The sequence below is a fragment of the Adiantum capillus-veneris genome, chromosome 11 (assembly GCF_014529385.1).
Source record: "Adiantum capillus-veneris isolate H3 chromosome 11, ASM1452938v2, whole genome shotgun sequence".
NCBI classification, from domain to species: domain Eukaryota; kingdom Viridiplantae; phylum Streptophyta; class Polypodiopsida; order Polypodiales; family Pteridaceae; genus Adiantum; species Adiantum capillus-veneris.
The window spans coordinates 34758750-34783221 of record NC_140941.1 but is presented as its reverse complement, the minus strand read 5'-3'; the positions used below and the strand labels follow the sequence as shown (position 1 = coordinate 34783221).

At 41.8% G+C, this 24472-nt stretch overlaps 1 pseudogene; it reads right to left on the bottom strand.

The window, feature by feature from the left end:
• Window positions 1–19559: 19559 nt before the first annotated feature.
• Window positions 19560–20193, bottom strand: LOC147447089 (uncharacterized; annotated as a pseudogene).
• Window positions 20194–24472: the final 4279 nt, after the last annotated feature.

Sequence of the window (24472 nt, the reverse complement as noted above, 5' to 3'; positions counted from 1 at the left end):
CTAGTATACATGGTATACACGCACTCAGTACGGGCACAATAAAAGAAAATTTCTAGTTGCTAATTCAGATGCATCTAAAAACCCCAAGGGGTCCAGGGGTCCTCTCTCTCCTGAGGATTTTGATAGCCAAGAAAAAGAAGTTATGCTTTCAATGTTTAGGATGAGGCCATGGCAAAAAGGATTGTCCTAAGGGGAAATCTGCTGCTAAGGGGAAGGAGAAAGCAGTGCACACGGTGCAACGACTACCTCTTGAGTCTTCCTCATAATTCTCCACAATGGAAATAACACACACTGAGATGGTGCATGAATGCTGTCTCACAGCTTCCATGTGGGCAACAAACCTTTGGACCACATGAGTTAGTATGTATGCACGGATATCTGCAAGGGAACAAGGATCTTGGTAGATGACGGTGCTGCTCACAATTTCATCAATTATGGATTTGTGAAAAAGCTCAAACTGCCTCAAACTCCGCGTACCCACCACTACAAGGTACCAATGATGAATGGACATGATACTAAAATATGGGATACTCAATGCCGAGCTGTTCCATTGGAAGTACAAGGGTACTCTACTTGTTTGGATTTTTAGGTTATGAACATGGAAAGGGCTGATGTGGTTCTTGGTAGGGAGTGGTTGCATAGCCTAGGACCATCACTGAAGCGTAGCTATGATCACAACAGGTTGATGTTTGAATCCCATGGCACACATGTGTTGTTGTTAGCAAAAAAGGATATACCTTCATCACCACTGATTTGTACTGTTGAGCTTATGCAGCTCGTTTCTGATAATGAAATAGAACAGGTTTTCTTCTGTTACACACTGTCTGATTTTCTTTCTAACATTGAGTCTGTTGAACATTCCTCAACGCCGCATGCTTCTCTCTCCTCTATTCCACCAATTGCTAATTCTACACAAGCAAACGTTGCTAATCAATTACAAAAAGTATTAAAGGAATTTCAAGATGTATTTCCTAATGATTTTCCATCAGGATTACCGCCGACACGCTCAGTACAACATAGCATTGACGTGGCTACAGGCTGTAAACCTGTTAGTAAACCACCTTAACGTATGAGTTACTCAGAGGCTGCTCAAGTGGAATGTCAGCTTGCTGACTACCTTAGGAGAGTGTTTATACAACCCAATGGTTACAGTTAAGAACAAATACCCATTTCCAAGAGTAGATGAGTTATTTGATAACTAACTCATGCTCGCATTTTTACGAAAATCGACTTGCGGTCAGGATATCACCAAGTCCGTATTCGGCTTGCCGATATACCTAAGACTGCATTTCGAACACGGTTAGGACACGAAGAGTTTTAGGTGGTGCCCTTTGGGTTAACCAATGCGCCCGCAACATTCATGAAACTTATGGATAGTGTCTTGAAGCCATATTTGGGCAAATTTTTCATTGTTTTCCTCTATGACATTATAGTTTATAGTGCTCCTGAAGAAGAACACTTACAACATCTCAGGCAGGTATTTGAGTTGTTACGCACAAACAAGTTATATGCCAAGGAATCTAAATGTGATTTTCTCAAAGATGAAATTCATTATTTAGGGCAGGCTATTTCAACTAATGGCCTATACATGGATCAATCCAAAGTGCATACCATTTGGAAATGGCCTCATCCTAAAAATCTGGAAGAATTATAGATATTTTTAGGATTTGTAGGTTTCTACCGAAGGTTCCTTAAAAACTATGCTAAAATTGATGTTCCTATGACGGATCAACTAAAAGGCAAAGGTAAATCTTTTCAGTGGGGATCCACTCAACAACACAGTTTCGATAATCTCAAGGATGCATTAGCTACAGCTCCTATACTTGCTATTGTAGATCCTTTGAAACCATTTTTTTGGAAACAGATTCCAGTGATCATGCTATTGGCGTAGTCCTGTTACAAGACGAATGGCCGATTGCATTTAAAAGTAAGAAGCTTGATGCAGCTCAGCTGCTTACGAACGCGAACTCTATGCAATAGTGTCTGCCTTAAAGACATGGCGACATTATCTGTATGCTGCTCAGTTTGAGATTGTGTTTGACCATGAAAGGATCAAATGGTTTACACAACAAACAGATTTAAAGGGTCGAAAAGCCAGGTGGGTTGAGATCCTTCAGGAATATGATGCCAAATTAAGGTATCACAAAGGCCAATACAATGTAGTGGCAGAGGCTCTAAGTTGAATGCCAGAGATCAATTCGCTCTTGTTCACGGAACTTCGTAGTGAATTTTTAGATTCTCTCAAGGGAAAATATGAGCAAGATGAAGCATATTCCAAAGTGTGGATCCATGTTCAAAAGTATGGGTGGTCGTAGACAGGTTGACTAAACTATGTAAGTTTATTCTAACCAAATCAACGGTTAAGACACCGGAACTAGCCAAGTTACTTGTGGACAATCTATACAAATTGTATGGTTTGCCAAGTAACATTGTTAGTGACCGTGATCCCAAGTTTAACAGCCACTTTTGGAGAGCTGTATTTAAACAATTGGGTACACAATTAAACCTCAATACAGCTGATCATCGAGAAACGGATGGTCAAACGAAACGGGTTAACCAGGTGCTAGAGGATATGCTAAGAGCATACGTCAGCAAAAAAACAGTCAAACTGGGAAGATTACTTACCTATTCTCGAGTTTTCGTACAAGAGTGCTAAGCATGTCACAAACAGGTTTTAGTCCTTTCATGCTCATGCACGGGTTTCAACCTAGGTCACTAGTTACGGTGGGGTTGGCAGCCCGAAAACTCCAACAGATTAAGGATTTTCTCCAAGACCACATGGATATGCTAAAACTTGCTCGTCAGAATGTCCGGCAAGCACAAGATCGGTATAAGAAATACGCTAATGAGAAACGTCGGCAAGTTACCTTCGAAGAAGGGGAGGAAGTATTTTTACATGTGCCAGAACATTCCAAAAGTCTGAAAACTGGACCGACACCTAAATAATCTCCCTGATATTGTGGGCCTTTCAAAATACTCAAGCGAGTCGGTGATCGTGTCTACAAACTATTACTACCTTCACATTCTCACATTCATCCGGTGTTTCATGTAAGCCGTCTAAGAAAGCAGCTACATGGGGACGAGAATGTCATTGACCAACAGGTTTTGGTTGATTACATTGAACCTCCTATCTTACCGCATGAACCTGAATGTGTTCTAGATTATCATGAGTTGCGTACACGACATCACGTACGACAACAAGCCTTAATCAAGTGGAAAGACCGACCCGAATAAGGTGCCACTTGGGAAAACATTAGCGTTCTTAAGAAGAAGTTTCCCACTAAATTTGTTTTGGAGGACAAAAAATCTTCTTAAGGGGGGAGTAATGTCAGGACAAGGGTTCTGTAGGGGCAAGGCCCAAACCTAAGGACTAGAATGGTCATGGACTACGGCCAAGGGCCGGGCTAGACAGTGTGGACAGGGGATCCGTCTAGGGAAAGGGGCTAGGAGCCCACCTATATAATGGGAGGTTGGGAGGAGGATCTTTGGTCTATTTTCCCTAGTTCTTACAGTGGCATTGAGAAATCCCACATGGGGGGGTCTGGAGACAAAATGAGGGGTATATAGGGGAAGTGGGGAGCTCTCATTGTTTGAACCACTTGAGAGGAGCTTGGCTTGTTGGGCTCGTGGACTCTTGAGAGGAGGGGGGCACATTTAGTGAGTTCACATGGGTTTCCCAAGTGCCTCCCCTTCAATTTTGGTCCTCTTGACAAGTGCCCACCCCTTCCCTTGAGCACAAAGGCACCGACTTGCTCCAGGTCTTCACCAAAAAAAGGCTCAAAATGAACACCCCAAGAGGTCATGTCGGCTAAGGAGAGAGAGAAGAGATATTTGATTAAAGAGGATAAAGAGAGACCCTTTTTGACTAGTTGCAATGCCTGCAAACATTCCAGAGAGCTCATGTTTTAGCATAAGAGAGTACACCCCCAGCTTCGGATGGCCATATCTCTCTCATACTTTATCTTTTTTTAGCATATGGATGCTCTATGGACATCTACTCAAGATGAGCTACACCCTTATGTCCTTGGTTTTTCCTAATTTCAAGTGTGCTTTGGATAGAAGGGTTCTTCATAAATATTTACAGGTGCTTATCACAGGTGGTTTTGGTGGTGTCATAGCTCTTCTTTTTTATGATGTGACTCGTGCAAGGAAATAGAGGCACTCATTTTCTTTGTCATTTGCACGCTAACACTGTCTTGAAGCAATGAGACCTACATCACTTTAGGATGCTCTCTTAAGGGCAACACCTCTAGCTAAAGAGATGGCTAGGAATCAGGGAAGAGGAAACTTTAGAAACCAAAGGGCCAGGCCAAACAAATGGATCCCTATACCTGCTAATCAAGCTTTTCAACCTCGCCATGTCGTAACAGCAACTACAGTAGCTCAACTGCAGCATCCAAATGTTCATTGATTTGAGTATAATGAGTTGGGTCAACAGGAGTCACTATCCTAGAAGAAACATATAAACAACCACAAATGCTATTCCTGTAGCACCAAATGGTAGAGGCCAACATGTTCTTCTTGGAGGAAGGAACAAAGGAAGAGGTCGTGGAAGAGGATCGATGACTCAAACTCATGCCATTATTATGGAAGAGCCAATAGTAGGAGATCAAGTTGAAGAGAGAGCAACTTTACATGCTTTTATTGACAACCCTAATGCTCGCCAGCAATATGCAGTCATTCAAGCACCAACATCTTGCCAAGGTGAACAAATTAAATTATTAAATGATTGTGGAATCACACACTCATTTATCTCTCCTAAATGCATGAGGAAACTAAAACTAAACCAATATCCTACTAAAAGGATAATTGTAGAACTAGCAAATAAAAAGGAAGTCCTAACTTAGCATACAACAAGACAGGTAGAATTTGAACTAGGGGGATACTCTACTTCTTCTCACTTTTGCACTTTACCTCTAGGGATTTACGATTGGATATTGAGGATGGATTGGTTGAAGAAAAACCAAGATCATATTCATTGTGCAAAAGGTAATTTTACCTTTACAGATGAACTAGGGAAAGAAGTTCTAGTTCAAGGAAAGGATGGGAAACCTAAAGCTCACTTAGTTAAGGCTAGTAGAATTCTTAAGGATTTACAAAAGGGTCAGAAGATCTATGCAAATAAACTCAACAAGGTAGAAGACACAAATTAAAACTTTCAACTTGATTGGTTGAGAGAGTATTTAGATGTGTTCCTTGAGGATCTTACAAGTCTTCCACCGCCTAGATAAGTTGATTACAAAATTGAGACTATCCCTAGTTGTGAATTCGTTTCAAAGAGACCATATAAAATGTCACTCCTTAAAGCGATTGAACTCAAAGAGACCATATAAAATGTCACTCCTTAAAGCGATTGAACTCAAAGAGAAACTTAGGCAGCTTATCGAGCAAGGATATATTTGACCAAGTACTTCTCCATGGGATGCTCCAATCCTTTTCCAAAAGAAGAAGGATGGTTCTTTATGACTTTGCATAGACTATTGTGGGCTCAATCAAGTTACTGTTAAGAGCAAGTACCCCATTCCTAGGATTGATGAACTATTGGATAGGCTACACGAGGCTAAGCTGCTCACAAAGATTGATCTTTGATCTGGGTATTATCAGATAAGGATCAAATATTTAGACATGCTAAAGGCAGCTTTCAATACTAGGTATGGAAATTATGAGTTCACAGTAATGTCCTTTGGTCTTACTAATGCTCCTGCGAGCTTCAATCAACTAATGCAAGATATTTTCAGACCCTACCTAGATGATTTTGTCTTGGTTTTCTTTGATGATATCTTGATCTATTCTAAAGATAAGGCAGATCATGAAGAACATGTTCGTAAAGTATTACAACTCTTATGACAGCATCAGCTTTATGCTAAGAAGAGTAAATGTACCTTTTGTTCTTCCCATGTCAGCTATCTTGGCTTTTTATATCTTCTAAAGGTATCTCAATTGACCCTAGATAAAGTTAAGGACATTGTAGAATGGCCTCAATCCACTTCCGTCAGTGAAATAAGGGGATTTCTTGGAATCACAGGATGGTACATGATATTTTTCAAGGATTATGCTCTCATTGTAGCACGTTTAACAGAATAACTAAAGAAAGGAATGAGGATCGAATGGAGAGCAGAACACGAGGCCAATTTTCCAAAGTTAGAAGGCTACCTAGTATCAGCCCCTTTTCTTAAACTTCTCAATTTCAGCAAAGATTTGAAGTTATAGCAAATGCTAGCAAACTCATTTTAGGGGGATTCCTTACTCAAGAGGGTAGGCTTGTAGCCTATACTTCTTAAAAGCTCAGAGATCATGAGAAGAATTACCCAACCCATGACTTGGAACTCTTATCAAATTTCCATGCATTGAAGCTATGGAGATATTATCTTCTCCATCTTGAAGTCGATCTTTACACAACCCAATCTCAACATGAGGCAAAGAAGATGGATTGAACTTCTTCAAGAATACGACTTCGACATAAAGTTTAGACTGGGGAAGGACAATGTAGTTGTGGATGGACTTATTCGCAAAGCTTTCCTTAGTGCTATGTCTATACATAATAATCCTATGTGGGAGAGAGTTAAGGAAGCAGCCTTGAAAGACCAAGATTATCAGCAGTTATCCTTGCAAATTCAACAAGGCATAACACCTGAGACAAAGAACATTTCGATAAAGGATTACTTTGTTCAAGAGGGATGTCTTTATTTTTCACAAAGGCTTTGTGTACCCAAGGACCCAACACTAAAGAAAACAATCCTATTTGAGTCTCACAATAGCCAACTTCAGGACAACCTAGGTATGCAAAGACCTTAAATATTGCTAGAAGAAGCTACTTTTGGCTAGGAATGAAGGGGGATGTTCTTCGCTATGTGAAGCAATGTCTATCCTGCCAACAGATTAAAGTTGAAAGACCAAAACTACCTGGACAACTTCAACCTCTTCATATACCTCAAATGAAATGGGAATGTTTCAGTATGGACTTTATCACAGGATTACCCTCTATTGGAGGCTATGACTCAATATTTGTTGTTTTTTAATATGCTTACTAAGGTAGCTCACTTAATGCCTGTGAAAACTACCTTCATTGCCTTTGATATTAGCAACATCTTTGTGAAGGAAACCTTTAGACTTCATGGTCTACCTAAGAGAATTGTTAGTGGCAGGGATGTGAAATTTACCTCAAAGTTTTGGACTTCACTCTTTCAAGCCATTGGGACACAACTGTGTTTTAGCACAACATATCATCCTTAGATAGATGGTCAGACTGAAAGAGTAAACCAGGTGATTAATGACATTCTTAGAGCATATTGTTCAAAGGTGAGTTTTTGTTTTTCTTGCAAGATGTGCCACTAAAATGTTGCTTCCCATGCAAGAAACCAATAGACAGCAAGGTCCCGCAGCTCATCGATGTATGGAAGGAGATGCATGACCAAGGCAGTGGTGGCTTGAGGAGCTACGTGCAGCATCTTGTTGAGTCACTTCAAAGCTTTGTGGAAAATTATGAAATCAATGTAGCAGATGTACAAAATTTCCAATTGTTGCGGGAGAAAATCTCATCCTTGAGGTGAGAGGTTGTACCGCGCAGAGTGCAACTCAATAAACTCAATGCACTTATAATTAGGTTTGACAATAGTTTGTACAGATAGAGCATGTAGTTCAAGGTTGAATTGTGTGGATTTCATGTCCTTCCTATTTTGAGGTTTGGCTTAGCAACCTTTGAGTTCATACAGCTATTAAAAACTCATTCATTTCTTGCAAAGATTCCATGATCCCTTGCTCTGCACGAAGGATATGGCACAAAGATTTTGAAGAATCTCCTAGTTAATGCATTTTTTTCATCCTTCTAGTATGTGCTAACAATATTTTTTAATGTTTTATTACTGAGAATCAATGAAGATTAGCCCTGGCAAAGCGAAGGGGTGGAGAGGCAAGGGGTGTCGCAGATCGCTCTCAGGTAGGTGGCGACCTCCAACGAGGGAGGTAGGGCAATGCAGTCGGGGGCCAAGGCCATGAGAGTTATGAGTGGCAACAACAATGCAAACGAGGGTAAGGGCGATGGGGGTTGATTGCTGCAAAATAGTGTTTTTCAAATATGTTTTTGGAAGGCATGTCACAACCAACTGGATGGTGGGTTGGCTATGAGGAAAACTTCAACGTGTTGGACTTCAGCCTGCCCGTGTTCAACTCCTCACACACACACACACACACACACACACACACACACACATGGAGAGGCTCATTGGTGAGTGCAGACATGCAACATGGAGAGTGAGAGAGAGAGAGATAGATTTTTTATCTAGATGACTGCACACTTGCAAGTGCGAGAGAGATCGTGTGTCCACCCTTAGTGAAATGATGCAAGGGAGATAGGGATAGTGGGACTAGTGGTGAATAGAGGCAGAGTGAGAGGGGAGAATCCAATGGTGAATATGTTGAGGCATGTCCATGACGCGATTGCAAGAGAGAGACACGCACATACGATGGTGAGGATAGGGCTACGTAGAGGCAGACGGAGGTGAATGTAGGAGGGAGGCATAGCAGGAGGGTGTGCAGAGGTAGGATTTTTTCTCAGACTGTGAGACAATAGTTTTCCTTTGTAATTCATAGATTCCTTGGGAATCTTCCTAACAACTTAATGAGTTTAGTTAAAACTTCTACTTAATATCGTAGATGATGAGGGGGAAAAAATGATGATAGAGATGTGCATAAAAATAATGTGAAGTGAGTGAATGAGCATATTTAGTTTTTTTTTTGTGTGTGTGTGTGTGTGTGTGTGTGGGGGGGGGGGGGGGGGGGGGGGGGACAATGGATGCAATCTCTTCTTGTGCAAGAGTGAGCATCTTCCTCTTAGTCATGTGTTTATTTATCGATAGAGGAAATGCTTGTAAATGATTACAATTGTTCACACTTGGGCATAAAATAAACATGGCTCATAAAGAGCAGGGTTGCATTTATACGCCCGTACTAAAAAACTTATACAAATATAACGGTATAATACGTGAAATCCCAAGTAATCATTGAATACCCATATTTTTTTGTTTTGATTGAAAGATCTTTTGATCGAAAATGCTGCCTACATAAAGATAGTCACCGATTTTGATCAAAATTTATTGTCTTTGCATTGCAAAGGTTTGAGAGACTACCAAGTTGGAGAGCTCTAGTGCATTTACCGACAAATAGAGACTATTGAGGTATAATTTTTCACCTGCTTATGTAAACTAACATTTTTTTCTATGTTGTGCCAGACTCATGTGGTGTAGTAGTTTTTCTCTCACCACGGAGTTGGCTTGCAGGTTATAGGCCACTTCGTGGTGTGTAGCCATCCGGCTCACTTCAGAAGTGAGTAGAATCTAGTTTCTCTTCTTGTGTTGTGTAGCCACTTGGTTCACTGCAGGGAAGGGTTCTAGGATAGACTTAAATTCTCACTCGTGTGGTTTAGTAGTATATCTCTCACACATAAAGCTGAGTTTGAATTTAGTGGTCGACTCGTGGAGTGCAATAGGCATGATGCTACACCTCTCACTTCATAGTGACCTAGAGGTTTTTCAATTTTAGATTAGGACACATAATTTCTTGTATCACATAGAACGCAAGACTATTGCTCATCAAACAGAGAGTGGAGGGATGCATACTTCAGGATGCCATCTTCATCTCTGAGTGATGCACTATTTACACTTGTGCTTTGAACTCCAAAGACAGGCTATTGTTCATGACTAGATGACTTGGTGTTGTCTTTGATGCACATACATACGATATTTGGCCTGCATCTGAGATTGTTAACTCGTTCCCGCTGATGTTTGTGTAGTGAGTTCCACACACTTCATCACGGATTAGACTAGGTCACATCATTTTTCTTACTACATATAAATATGAGGGTTACGTTCGTCTACCTAAGAGTGGAGAGATGCATACCTATGACCTCTTCATCTTAGCATGGTGCGCCTTGCCCTTGTACTTTTTGATCCGTAGATATGCCACTCATCACTAGATGACTTGCTGTTGTCTTAGATGTAGATACGTATGATGTTTGGCCACAATCTAAGATTGTTAAATTTTCCGTTGATGGTTGTGTTGTGTGTTACACACACTTTATCAGGGATTAGATTGATTAAACTATCAATCAACATTACAACAACGTCCAGGACTTGTTTTGAATGTACCTTACACAAGCTGGGTTGTTCACATGTATGCTCCAATCATTTACATGTATTTTGTAATGCACATAACAGGGTCCAGTTCTTGTGATGAGCGTCCCTCACACTCCTGGCCTATTCACCTCTCTCTATCTCTCTCTTTGTGTGTGCTTTGTATTTTCTTAAAATTTCAATCATTCATTTTATAATGTATGGTTTGCAATCATAATATATCGTTTTTTGCTACAAATTATATCAGTTGTTTATGGTTTAGGGTCATGACACGATTATGATAGTTTTCCCTCTCATCTTATAATGTTTATGTTTTAAAATTATATCTTACAGATATGGTGGACACCATGTTGGTGAAACATCAACAAAAGTTTTCCTTCGAAGTTACAGTTTGTCACTTTTATCACATGTCAGACCCTAAACTTCGTTACTGCCTAAACCCTTTAGCTTCGGAGCATTATTTTCAATTCACGGAGGCCTTAGTGAAGTTTGTATTTGACCAACTCTAGCTCATATTTATGCCCGCTGCTTTTGACATATCTCTAATGACATCAGGTTCATTATTAAACATGGTCAAGAAGTCTATTGGGAAGATCGCAAAGATTTTTTAGGACCTAAAAAATCTTGAAGTTGTCACTTTGCAAGGCATAGCTACTTGCATACAACTTGTGCAATAGTTGTATACTGAGTTCAAGAGCAAGGAGAAGCTAGAAAGAGCAGCAAAGCGAACGAGAGCAGAAGCCATCTCTTCTGATGCTTCCAAAGAGCCTGAGCTACCATTAGAATAGAGGTTCTACTAGTGCTGCTCTCGCTCTCAATCGGTCGCAGCTCCCCCTTGTATTGCATCTTTTACCAGATAATGTAATCTTCAACATACATGCTCCACAGCTAGGAGAAGGGACATGGGCACACGTGCAGCGTGTAGGTGTCACACATCTTGCATTTAAAGATCCACTATATGTGGCAAAGATCTTAAAAGTCCACTTGCATGGACCCACAGTGGATCAGCAGGTTAAAGATGAAGCCACAATTTTGAACATCGCTCATCGTGGAATTATTTATCCACTTGCCATAGTCCACCACGTGGAGCATCCAATGCTCATTTCACATTTTTGGAATGGAGACCATGTAGACTAGTGGATAAAAGAGTGCAATGCAGATCGAAATCAAACTGCTATTTGCAATTATGTGACCACTGAAGGAACAATAGAGTTGTTACAAAATAACATTTTACAAATAATTAACACTCTTTTTCAAACCCTAAAGTATCTACATACGCAAGACTATCTCCACAATGAACTGCGCTCCCGCAACATGATGCTTCATTTTGCATAGAAGGGGGTCTATATAGGCATTGTGGATTGGGGGTCATGTACAAAGACCAAAACAATCGTATGCTTTCCTCCTCTCCATGACTTGCAAATAGAAACTAGAAAGCATTGTCAAGAGAGAGAAGTAGAGAGCTTGAGCTCTTGCAAGCACACACATACATAAAGATGGAGACAAAATACTGTCCTTCTTCTTCTTCACAAACTGAAGATAAGAAGTCTACAAAACATAAGGGAAAATACAACATAAAAACAAACTAGTACAACGGTCTAGTAAGAACTTCTAGTGAGTGAGGTGTGTAGGCAACTGTGACATCACTTCGCTAGGTAGACCAACTCGGTGTAGTCCACTTGTAGTATTGTTGGTGAAGATATGCGTATCCACCAAGGCGTGCCAGTAATAATGACTATTGGGTGATAGTCATTTAGGAGTTGTACATGTTGAGCTTGACATCTCAGCACTCCCCCCCAGCTGAAAGCCATCTCTCGTAAGCCAAGCATCACTTGAAACCATCAAAGCTTCGCCGCTCCAAGGTCCTTTGTGAAGATAAATGCAACATGCTCATCCGTCGCCACGTACTGTAGGTCGATATCACCTACTAAGACCCTCTCTCTGATGAGATGGTAATGCACCTCAATGTGCTTTGTCCTGGCATGAAACACTGGGTTTTGTGCCATCTGTATGCTGCTAAGGTTGTCAAAATAGATGAAAATCGGCTTCTCTACATGTACTCCAAAGTCCTGAAGTAGAAATCCCAGCCATGCTACCTCACATGCCGTCATTACAGCACCCTTGTACTCTACCTCTATACTCGAAAGAACAATCGTAGGTTGCTTCTTGATGCTCCATGTGATAGAAGCACTCCCAAGTGAGAACATGAATCCGTTGGTAGACCTACGATCGTATGTACTACCAGCCCACTCTGCATCCGTGTAGCCATAAAGTTGCAACTCCACATCGGCCCTATAAAAGAGTGCATAATCCAAAGTAGCACACACATAGCACAATGTACACCTCACTGCATCCAACTTTGTGGTTTCCTGGGAGACTACATAAACTGACTCACCAATCTAGCTATGTAGCTCAAGTCTGGACCTGAGATAGTCAAGTAGATCAAGCTACCCACAATCTTCTTGTACATGTTAGCATTATCAAGCACTTGACCTGCATCATTTCCCAATTTCAAATTCTGATCTAAGGGCATTGCAATTGGCTTACAATCAGTCATACCATACTTTTTAAACATATCCAAAGCATATTCCCTTTGTGACATCCATACACCTTCTTCCATGCGGATAATTTCAATGCCCAAGAAGTATTCCAAGTCTCCCAAGTCTTTCATGTCAAATTCTTGCATAAGTAGGGCTTGCACGCCCTCTACTTTAGCCACATTATCACCTCCAACAATCAAATTATCCACATAGATACATAATACCTCAATTCCTGCCTCATTCTTTTGCACATACAATGAATGGTTCTGCATCAAACATCTCAAAGCCCAATGAAATGAGGAATGCCACAATCCTCTCATACCAAGCTCTAGGTGCTTGCTTTAACCCATACAATGTTTTCTTTAACCTGCATACAAGGTCATGTAGCCTCATATTTGCATAACCTTGTGGCTGCTTCTACACAGTTTCCTCCAAGTCTCCACTCAAAAATGCATTCTTTACATCCATTTGTTTCAACACCAATTATAATGCGGAAACCACTGCAATAAACACACGAATGCTATCCATCTTAGCTACGGGGCTGAACGTCTTCTCATAATTGGAATTCGAGCTGATCTCTTTAGATAGCTTATTCCAATGTTAGAGTTTATAGCTACTGGTGATTCATTAGTTCAATTAGTAGAACTGGAAGAAAGGATAGAAATTGAACTCAATCAGTTACATGAACTGGAATACATTTGCTGAGAGAGAGATACCCGAATGACTGGAATTAGTGTTCAGATTCAGTTTAGATTTAGATTCAAAAGAAATGTATACAAAGTATATCTAGCAGAAGTACACTCGACTATTGTATTAAGGATTACAAAGTTGGAGTACAAGTGAGGATAATGTAGCTCAGGAATAGCTTCAGACTACAACCACACAACTAAGAGTAGGAAGTCAAAAGATAAACAGCCCAAAAGTACAGCCAACCAGATTACAATGTAATGGGTCCTATTATAGCCTCTTGGAGTTACTGTGGTAATCGTCATGGTAATTATTGACTGGTCCACTCCTCGGCTTCCCAGAAGCTGGTTCCCACCTAGTGCAACTGCCTCTGCCAGTGAGACTGCCTCCGCCATCTACATCCTTCCCTACTTTCTTGAATTTTGGTAAGACTCCAAAAATTTTGAAAAAATCCACCGTCTGATCCTTCTGAAACATAGGTTTATGCCATATTTCATGCTTTGTTGAGTGCTTGACACCCCCTATAATTGTAATTCCAAGGGTTTCAGCCAAAGAGATGCCCACACCTAGCTGAGAAAATCCACCGTCTGATTATGAAAATGTTTGGAAAAATCCACCGTCTGATTTTGAGACGGCTAGAAAATTCCTCCATCAAATGCTGAGATGGAACTACCCAGTATCCTTCCACTGAACCCGCTTCCTTTTGCCCTTAGGTCTTGATGGTGTCTCAGAAGTCCCAGTGCCAGCATTGTCCTTCTGAATGAGTTTGTAAATGGACTCTTTCTCAAGCTGATCCCGCCTCTCCGTGGTCATTTCGACTTCATAAGGCGTGAGGGGATGATAAGTTTTGGTGTCAGGATAATAGAGCGTGCATCTGCCTTTTGTTAGACAAGTCCTGGCCAATTTGTGACAGTGCAAAGCTGTATGGATCCATCCTTCTGGAAGAGGCTGATTTGTTTTGATCCTAGCTTCAAAGAGAATCTCAGCCATCTCTCTATACTAGGGTCCTAGGCCTGGTTTAGCTGTAATGTCCTTTTCACAAACTTTAGAGGACTCAACAGTGAGTTGCAGTAGCTGGTTTGTGATCTTAGTAAGGCCTCTAATCTGAATTTTCCATTGTCCCATACAGAGCTTGATCCTCTGTACCTCATCTTTCAATTCCTGTAAATCATTTAGCTGAAGAGCATCATTGAATAGAGTTTGTCAGGTTTTCCATTCCACAGTTGATCGCTCATACCAATCCTGAAGATCATCAGTAATCTTAAAGAATGTAAGCCGATGTACTAGTTCAGTATGTTGAGGGCATAATGCTGGAAAAAACCTCAGCAGCTCCGCTTCTTTTGTTGGTAAAGCATACAGGATAACTGGGGAATCATGAACAAACTCTAGAAAATTAAGGACAGCCTGGTTCTCCTGCTGCATCATCTTCTTGGTAACTTTAACCAGTTGGAATAATCTCCGGAGAGTAGTTGCATGTTCTCCTACTTTCATTTGAGTTTGAGGTCCTTTGCTTGTGGTAGTTTGGTCTTCAAGAATAGCTCTCACCCTCTGATCCAGAACTCCCCTAGCAATCTGCACTTGCACTAAGACCTCTTTTAACTGACTTCTGACATCTTTCATACATCTATATGTCGGCTTATTCCTCAGTAGGAGTTCTAATTCCATAGAAAGGGAATGGAAATCTACAATAGAATGCCTCTGCCAATGTGGATTAACTACTTTATTATCAGCAGTTAATATCCATTCAGGCACTCTCTCTAGCAGTTGTATTGTACTAGGATGCTCAGGTAATTGGCACACCTCTTGATCATGGAAAGCATATGATTTCCAATGTTGAACCATTTCCCTAGCATCGACATATAGTCACTGAAATCGCTCCAGATCGGTGATAAGATTATCATCCTCCAGATACATCCTGGTTATAGGAGCCTGATGAGGTCGTAATCTCTTGTTCAGTGTGATGAGCTGTAATGAATGTTGCTCATCGCTTGTTGGAATCTCAGTCACAGCTTTGCCTTTCCCTTTATCATCTGTATCGTGATGTGATTGGTGTGCTGGTGAATTTTCAGCATTGCTGGTTTGTTGATCTCCCCCTTGCTGGTCACCCGACTACTGTCCTCATTGGATGGTCTGATTGGTCTGCCTTGGACTGATTCCCTCCTGTAGCCCCCGCTCCACCATTACCAGGTGCTGAAGCTGGAGATGGAGGAGAGTCATCATAATTTACCATGCCTATCATCACCATGCCCCTCTTCTGATTCCTCCCCCTTCTCTTCTTCATCAGCTTTTGCCTTATCATCATCTTCCTCAAGGTTATTTGTGCTGCTCAATATAATCAAGGATAGCTTGGTTTTCTAGAGAACTGTTATATTCAGAGAGTTTTTCCTGCAAGTCACTCTGCATTGTTTCCATGAGAGTCCTCAAATTGTCTATATTGAAAACAGCATTCCCGCAGCCAAATTATTATAGATGTATCTTTCTGTTTAAGGTGGCTTTCACAGCAGTGTGGGTATTCAGCAAGGAGTTGAATCAACTCGCTTCATTCTAAGGAGAGTTTCGAATCTGTCCACAACCCTTTCAGCTTCTTCCTTTTCTTCCCTCAAAGTTTGTACCTCAGACTCCACCTTGGATAACCTATTTTCTAATTGCTGAATGGTCCTAGCCGACTGAGCTTCGATGATACTGTGACACAGGGTTTGGGCGACCCTCTTCTGCTCCATCTTTTCAATCTGCTGCTCAGCTTTCTTCAATTCATTTTTTACCTTGGTTAATTAATCATCTGACACTGAAGTATCCAGCATTTGTCCTATGGCATTTACAATAGTGTTCCAAGATGACTGAATTAGTACAGAACAGCCATCCTGCACTATGGCTGGGTCACAGACAGTTGGCTCATAAACCATGACAAGAGCCATATATGGTAGTGTAAAATAATCAGATTTTTGCAGAATTAGACGCCCTATGAGAGGATGAGTCTGTAGCTAATGTAACCTATCTTTCTTTGTTAATCGTAGGGCCCCTTCACTATAAGGAATGGAAACCTTTCCTAGTGGACTTGAAGGTGCTGGCCTTTTTCCCTTATCAGTCTGATCTGCTGGCTGCTCCACACTGGCCCTATCTGACTGGTCATGTCCCGTACTGGTGGTTGCTGAAATTCTCCATGTTGACTTGGTGACTCTACCAGTAGTCTGATTAAGAGCTTGTTCAGTCTGACTGACCGAAGTCTTTTCAGTGGACACTATTTGGATCTGGCTTTTTAACTACTTAAGAAGAGCAGTGCTTTTAGTCAATGTCGTCCTTGGTCTTTTAGAATTGCCAACCTCCTCTTGTGTGGCCTTTCTCTTTTGTCCAGTGATAACTAAGTGGTTTTCTGGGGACTCTTTATTTGAAGATACTTCAACATTGCTAGGTGTTGGAAATGGCTTCTGGCTCCAAGACAATCTTACTTGGGTATGGGTGTCTCGAGCAGATGCCCAGTAAAGAAACTGCCAAACATACCAAGCTTTGAAGACATTCTGGGACTTCAACTTGGCAATCTGTTGAAGCACATTGTGTGATAATATCTGATAGATATTGATAGAAACTGTAGAGTCCAATCTTTTTGCTAAGAACATATCAAATAGCTTTTCTGACACATAAGTAGGATTATTTTTAAGACTCGCAGCTTCAACCACAAAGCGGTAGGCAGCAAGAATGTCCAGACCTGCTACTGGCACTCCTTGCGCGCTAGCTTTTCATTTCTTTTTGGCAACGTCATCTTCTTTCAAGGCTGCATTGATTTGTTGTGCAGTTGCCACAGATGGCTTTGGCCCATTTAGCATTCGGAATGCAAAAGAAATGTTCTCTGGAGTGGCTGCTACTTTTCTACCATAGACCATAGCACTTCCGTCTTCAGAATTGAAAGAATCCAAAACTTGCCTTATAATTGTTTTGTGAAACTCTATCCTTGTTGCTTGCACAACCACATGCAAATCCCACAGTCTCAGTAAGGCCTCTGCTTGCTTAGTAAACACATATCTCTGTATTTTGCTGTGAGGAATAAGCGGAAGAGTCGCTTTTGCAACAGGAATAAGGGCTTGGGTTTCGTCTATAGTTTCCTGCATCTTCTCCGATATTTTCTTCCTACCCATACACCGTGAAGACAATGAATCGATATACGAAGAAGAATATGGCTTACTTGATTCGTCATACCCGTATCCTGGTGTGGCTGGCAAGGATAACTGCAGTCTACAGTCTCCTCAGATGAAGAGGTTTGCGGCTGTAGCAAAGAAACTTCAGAGCTCGACAATGGTGAATGAGCAACAGTCTGCAGGCGTCGCGCAGGAGACTTGCGAGGAAACATGCTTACTCTCCTTACTGTTATACGCGTTCGCGCCATAAAAGCTCCACCACTTATCGTTCCTAGAGTTTTGTGCACCATAAGTGACGTGGTAGACATGCATTGGACAAAACTTTCTCTTGTCTTTGAAATGATTACCACTAATAGTCCTTCCAACTGTTGTTTCCCTAAGAATTGATGAGTACTACCAAACCCCGAGCGAAAACTTCCGAGCAAGATTCATAAAAGAGAAGTTCATTAATAAGGATCAGCTATAAGGTTTCAAGTCAATATCAATAATATATTGACTACCTGCATAATTCTTTCAGCATGGATTCCAAGTCCTAGGTATGTACATGGTACAATGCTACATTTGCATGAACTATAACTAATATCTGCATGAACTGTTGACTACTTGCATAATGCTTTTAGCATCAATTCCAAATCCTAGGTTTGTACATGATACACTGCTACATCTGCATGAATTGTAACTAAGCCCCCGTTATTCATACTTTGCAAGGTGATATTCTCTATCTTCTTTCCAAAGACCATAACCTCGATCAAAATGGTATTGTTGATCCTCTTATAATCGCAATCCTTAGGTGTCATTTTTCTCCTACTATGAAACATTCAAATTATGTTCCCGGCCCTAACTTGATTGTGGTGGGTTCAAATAGAGGCGCCAAAAGAGGTGCATACTCATTTGTAGTTCTATTGGCCCTACTTGTGCATGAGGCCTTTGCTCAACAGAGCAATGGGTCATACTTGGCGAGTTTGTGGGGAAGTGAGAGAAATTGTGCCGCCTCGAGAAAACCATCAAATGGGCCCTGTGAAAACAAGTTCCGGGTAATCCTCGGCAAGACATGGAGTGGGGCAGATGATGTGTCACCATGCAGATGGTGTGGCGGAACATTCCTCTCTCGGGTGTACCTCTTATGTGTGTCTTGATAACACCGCCATTATCATGTAAAGCTACAAGACTCCAGGCAACATCGGGGCGAATACCCATTTTGAGGGTTTCGCATTATGCGCACGTGTGCGCGCACTGCGCGCGCGAGAGAGAGAGAGAGAGAGAGAGAGAGAGAGAGAGAGAGAGGAGAGAGAAGAGAGAGATAGAGAGAGAGAGAGGAGAGAGAGAGAGAGAGAGAGAGAGAGAAGAGAGAGAATTTCAGAGGAGATGAGAGAAGCCATGGTAGAGTTGGCGGATCTTGACGAGTTCTCCCTGCAATATTATGTGGGGCACAAGGGCCCTTCAAAGTTTTCAAAATTCCCAAAATACCCTTCGTTGTAAAATTAAATATTTGCAAAAATAAAAAAATTTGTAGCTTTTCATGAGAAGACTAATTGTCTATCAATCCAAGATGCTAAAAGTAAAATTTGACTTGGTTATCCAGGTTTTGGAGATGAATTTCTTCATTATTTTTAGACATAATTGCTTTTTGTTGTGAGGTAATTTGTTACGGAGGCAATTTGTCACTGAGGTAATTTGTGACAAATTACATTCTAAACACTCAAAAAACGGGTTTCATTTGTGAACACGGAATAAAGATTAGAAAATCTTGAACAATCCAACAAAAATAGATACCAAGATATTTTGAAAATTTCTTTGAATTAGAGGGATATTTTGGTAATTTTCTCCTTTTTTCGTGTTTCTCTCTCTCTCTAGCTCTCTCTCTCCCCCTTTTTGGGATAGTTTCCTACGACGTTAAAACTCTCTTCTTCTTCTTCTTCTTTTCTCTCTCTCTCTCTCTCTCTCTCTCTCTCTCTCTCTCTCTCTCTCTCTCCTCTCTCTCTCTCCCCTCTTTTTTTAAGAAAAAACTAATTACAGAAAACGTTGGTGATCATACAACTCGTATGGCGAGCTGTCACACCTTGTATGCCAGCACATCATTTTGGAGGTATAACAAGCTTATCTCCAGCATCAATATTATCTGCATGCAATCCATTTGCCGCTTTCAGGTCATCTAGCGAGATCCCATATTTTCCTGAAATGGCCCATAGAGTATCTCCCCTCTTGATTTCATAACTGTGACTTTCTTTGGGCTTCACATCTTTACTATCAAAGCCCTCACTCTCCTTCAGCTTGGGCTTGCCGATCAGTTTTCTTGGGTGGATAAAAAAGGCGAAGGAACCAGGGCTTTTCCTCCACCTTGGGCTTCTCATCAGCCTTTGGCTCAGGTGGGGGAGGTTACACTTTTTTTGTTGCTTTGATTTCCTCCTCTGGTACACTTTTCAGCTCATCTGAATGAGGAGGAATAACCATAGGAGGAGGGTCCACCTTCACAAACTCAACTTGCTCTTCAATGTAGACCTCCTCTGCATCATAATTATTGCGGTCTCCATCAGGAAGAGTAAAATCCTCTTGATCTCCATAATACTCTTGAATGAGGGCGTCCTCTTCTTTTTTTGCCTTCAAAAATCTGAAAATACCCCATGCAACTCCAACTGCCACTGTTGCACCAGCAACTTTGGCTGCAGCTCCCTCCTCTCCCTCTTTTCGACCTTCCTTACCAGATGACATCTTGTCACGTTCTCCTGGCGCTGGAGGTCTCTTGACTTGCCTATCTATGGCACGAAAGAACCATCACAGTATGTGGCCTGAAAGGGCTAGAGCAAAACAATGTGTAATGAGAATTGTGGTCAACGAATCTCTCTCTCTCTCTCTCTCTCTCTCTCTCTCTCTCTCTCTCTCTCTCTCTCTCTCTCTCTCTCTCTCTCTCTCTCTCTCTCTCTCTCTCTCTCTCTCTAGGAGCGCGCGTCGGCGCGCGCTGCTAGAGAGAGAGAGGCAGAGGTAATTTTCTTGGGTTGAGATTCATTGGAGAAGCTAGCCTCCTTGCATTCTCATCAGAATCCGCCATGTCGACACTGGTAATCGAGCAATCAGCAATGGCAACTCAGCGGTGGAAACATGCTTGAAACGTACAGAGTGTCGATGAAGGCGGACTAATCAGCTTCGAGATCAGCGGTAGTCGAGCACGTAGCGGAGCGAGCGACGGAAAAGAGGGAGGGTTTGTAGGTGAACTCGAATTCAGGCATTGGCCGTTTCCCTGCATGCGGAGCATGTGGGAAGCTATTATAAGCTATCAGGCGTCTCTCTCTCTCTCTCTCTCTCTCTCTCTCTCTCTCTCTATATTATATATATATATATATATATATATATAATATATATATATATATATATATATATAATATATAGCAGCGCACGCCGGTCCAATAGCTCAAAGGGGCGATTTGGAGCGTGCATGCAGCATGTCTCGGCTAGGAGAGAGATCCGTTGATGCAGGTCGGGCGACGCAGCATGAAGAATGGCAGGTACATGCGCATAGAGCTAGGGTGACAACAGACTTATAATATTTGTGTTTCATAGGTGTCCATTGCTATCAGTTTGAGGATCTTACTGCCATTCTCCCAGTTTCTCAGCATATACTCCATGTCTTGCTTATTTCCATCCAATGTAGCCCGCAGGAAAGCAACCATGAGGCGCCTTGAGAAGTTGCGCATCAGTGTTTTTGAGATCCCTGAAGCACACATAATGGATGTCCAATACTCAAAGTACGTTGTTTAACTCTAATTTGCTGATTGCAGCAATGATAGCCCTGGCTTCTGCAATAGCGGTACCCATATTGTGTGAGCAATGTTAAGTGGTTTATTATGATCTTGCCCTAATTCCGACTAGCAGGTGCAACAAGCTGATCAGAATTGAAGAATGGGACGCCTAAGCCCTTTATGCTCCCTCCTGGGCGTGCACTGGTAGAGAGAGAGAGAGAGAGAGAGAGAGAAGAGAGAGAGAGAGAGAGAGAGAGAGAGAGAGAGAGAGAGAGAAGGGAGGAGTTCTCTTGATCTTGAAGCTCTCCATTGCTATTATTCTCTTCTGAATTTCATATTGAGGAAAACTTGACCTCTGAAAGCATCATGGAATCAAACAAGACGGTAGTGGTTGTTGGTGAGCGCTATTTCTATGCACCTTTTAGTGCAGTTGTTCTCTCTCAGACGAAATCTGTCATCGACCCAAAGAGAAAAACGCTATGATTTTGTTGTCGAGGACGGCCAAGACCGTGTTGTATTCAAAATTGATAGTCGTGCCCTCAATTAGCTACCCTCCTAGACCACGTTGTCCATACTGCTTTGTGTGTCCACAAGTCAAAGTGCCCGTGAGAACTGGGATAGCATCGCAAATTGACTACATCAAGGAAACATGTAAACATTTCTCGAAATAAAGTTGGCCAAACATCTTCTGTATGCTTTCTTCTGTAGAGCTATTGCCTGCAAACAACACTGCAATTTAGAGAGAGAGAGAGAGAGAGAGAGAGAGAGAGAAGGATCTACAAGAGCGAGCATAGATAAGATTGGGCATTGAAGGCATATTTTGATACATGAGAGAGACGATTTTCCATGGCAGACTGAGAGAGAGAGAGAGAGAGAGAGAGAGAGAGAGAGAGAGAGAGAGAGAGAGAGAGAGAGAGAGAGAGAGAGAGAGAGAGTAGACAATTGCACAGTACACGCTATGCTCGCCTTTGTAATCTTGGAATTTCATAATGTTAATGATAGTGTCTTAAGCCCAGAGAGAGAGAGAGAGAAAATTTTTGTTGATTCTCCACTTTTTTTGGAGAAAAGATACCACCCTCTCCCTTTAAAATTTTGGTATATTCTCACATGTAATCTCACCATATCATTGAGAAGTGTCTCTTGGGATTCATTGTTTATTAGCTTTTTCTTTTTAGACATACTTGTGATATTCTCTCCACACTTCCTCAAAATCTATTTTCTCACCCTGAAATTTAAAATTTAGAGGTAAATCTCTTGGGATTACTGCGTTATTTTGAGTACTTACTGTAAATGAAACATCTCATACCTTGAATCCTAAAATTTAGAGTCTTCAAAGTTTAGGTTCAATAAAGCATTTTAGCGTTTTCAAACGGTCTAGACCTCCATTAACCCATCTTGTCTAAGCGTAGCTACATTTGATAATGATTAAGCACATTACCATTTAAGCACCACAGTGTTGCCACAAGCTTGTCTAGATGAAGCTGCTCGTGCAAATATGACAATGGCCATGCTTCAGAGTGTTAAGTACAATGCCTACCTTAAGTGTAAAGACAACCAATGGCCTCGGTATGCAAGATCTAGCCGAGATATTATTTAATCAATCATATGTTGCCTTGAGTTATAGAAATTTGGTCGATCTCACTCATTCCTCGATGGCAGAAATGGGTTTGCAAAGTCGAAAAATGAATAGGTCAAATATGAGGAACAAAAGTCTGAAAAGGAAGAGGTTAATATTTTGTGGATTCACATGTGGTACTGGTGGAGGATAGCCATAGGCTTGAGTTTGTCTAGTAAATCCATTGTGTTGGGGTATAGGCGTCTGTGCCTTGCCCAGCCGCCCAGAGTCTAGGCGCCCACTGACTTGTATACCTTATACATAGCATAAGTGTATAGGGGGCTGCTCACTCTTTGAGTCTCCCCACCCATATTTGTGTGTGTATCTCCTTCTCTCTCGCTCACTCTCCGTCTGTGGTGCTCCCCGATCCCCTTCAATTGGTATTAGAGCATAGGTGTGGAGGGAGCGTGTGTGTGCACAGTCACGACGACAGCGGAGAGCCAGTTTCATTCCCGAAATCGCGTCCGCGCACGCGCACTTTCAAGAGTGCAAACAGGGTTTCGACTTTGGCATCGGCAAATTCAGCTTTCCGAGAGCGTTTCCACCAGGTGTCCTGGCGTTTTACCCCCCTTTCGAAGCCATTCGAAAGCCATCAAAAACTTCATTCAATCTACGGTTGAGGAGCTGCATTTTTCAGCCCTCTTTTGGCAGTTTATGCTGCGTTTTTGGGTCGAAATGGAGGTTCTTTGGCATAGCTTTCACACCCGGACTCGGATACATGTGATCCAGGAGTCTACCTTGGGGTTTTGGCACGCTCCGGACGCGCTCGTCATATCAGAATTTTAAAATTCTGAATGCTGAATTTTCTGCAGCAGCAGTTGTTTATTGTGTGTCGAAGATTTCACACATGGTTTTGCTCTCAGATGTGAGAGTGATATTTGCTGCAAGTTTCCTCACAGGTGGGAGGATACAATGTATGCCTTATGTGGTTTGATGCTCAGGGAGACTAATGTGATTGCATTTTGAGCTCGGCAATGTATGCCTTGAGCATGTTTTTTGGCAGTCACAGGTAGAGAAGATATTTGTGTACTAGATTTACAGGTGTTTGCAATGATGTATGCAAACTGTGGAGATTGGTGCATGCATTTGGAGTGCGGTTTGATGCGCTTTGGTTGCTCATGGTTTTGAGTGTGCAGTCACTTTGGTTACTAGTTTTGTGGCCGTTTTACTGACGAAACTCTGGCGAAATTTTCCCAGGAGTTTTATGCGCATCATTTACGCGATCTAGGTAGAGATTGCGGGTTGCACTCAACATTTGCGTGTGGTGTTCTCTGCAGGTGGGAGATTTGTGCGTGTGTATGCATCGATACCGCACAGTGTGGGCTTGGTGATTAGCTCACGGGTTTGACAGGCGTACAGTTATCTTGGCACACTCATAGGAGTGAATGTTGTGATGTATGCTTGTGTGGCTACGAGCTAGGTAGCCGGATTCGAGCACTAATGGCTTGAGCTTTTTCAGCAGGTTTCAGCTACAGGTTTACAAGTTTACAGGTAGGTTTGAGGGCTTATTTGGGCTCTGAATTTTCAGCCATTGTTTCCTCTTTGCAGGTGTCCATGTATGGCTCAGCTGTAGGCTGATCTGGGACACGTTTGTGACTTGTTTATGCAGCTGTTTAAGAGCTGAATTTTGGGGCTGTTT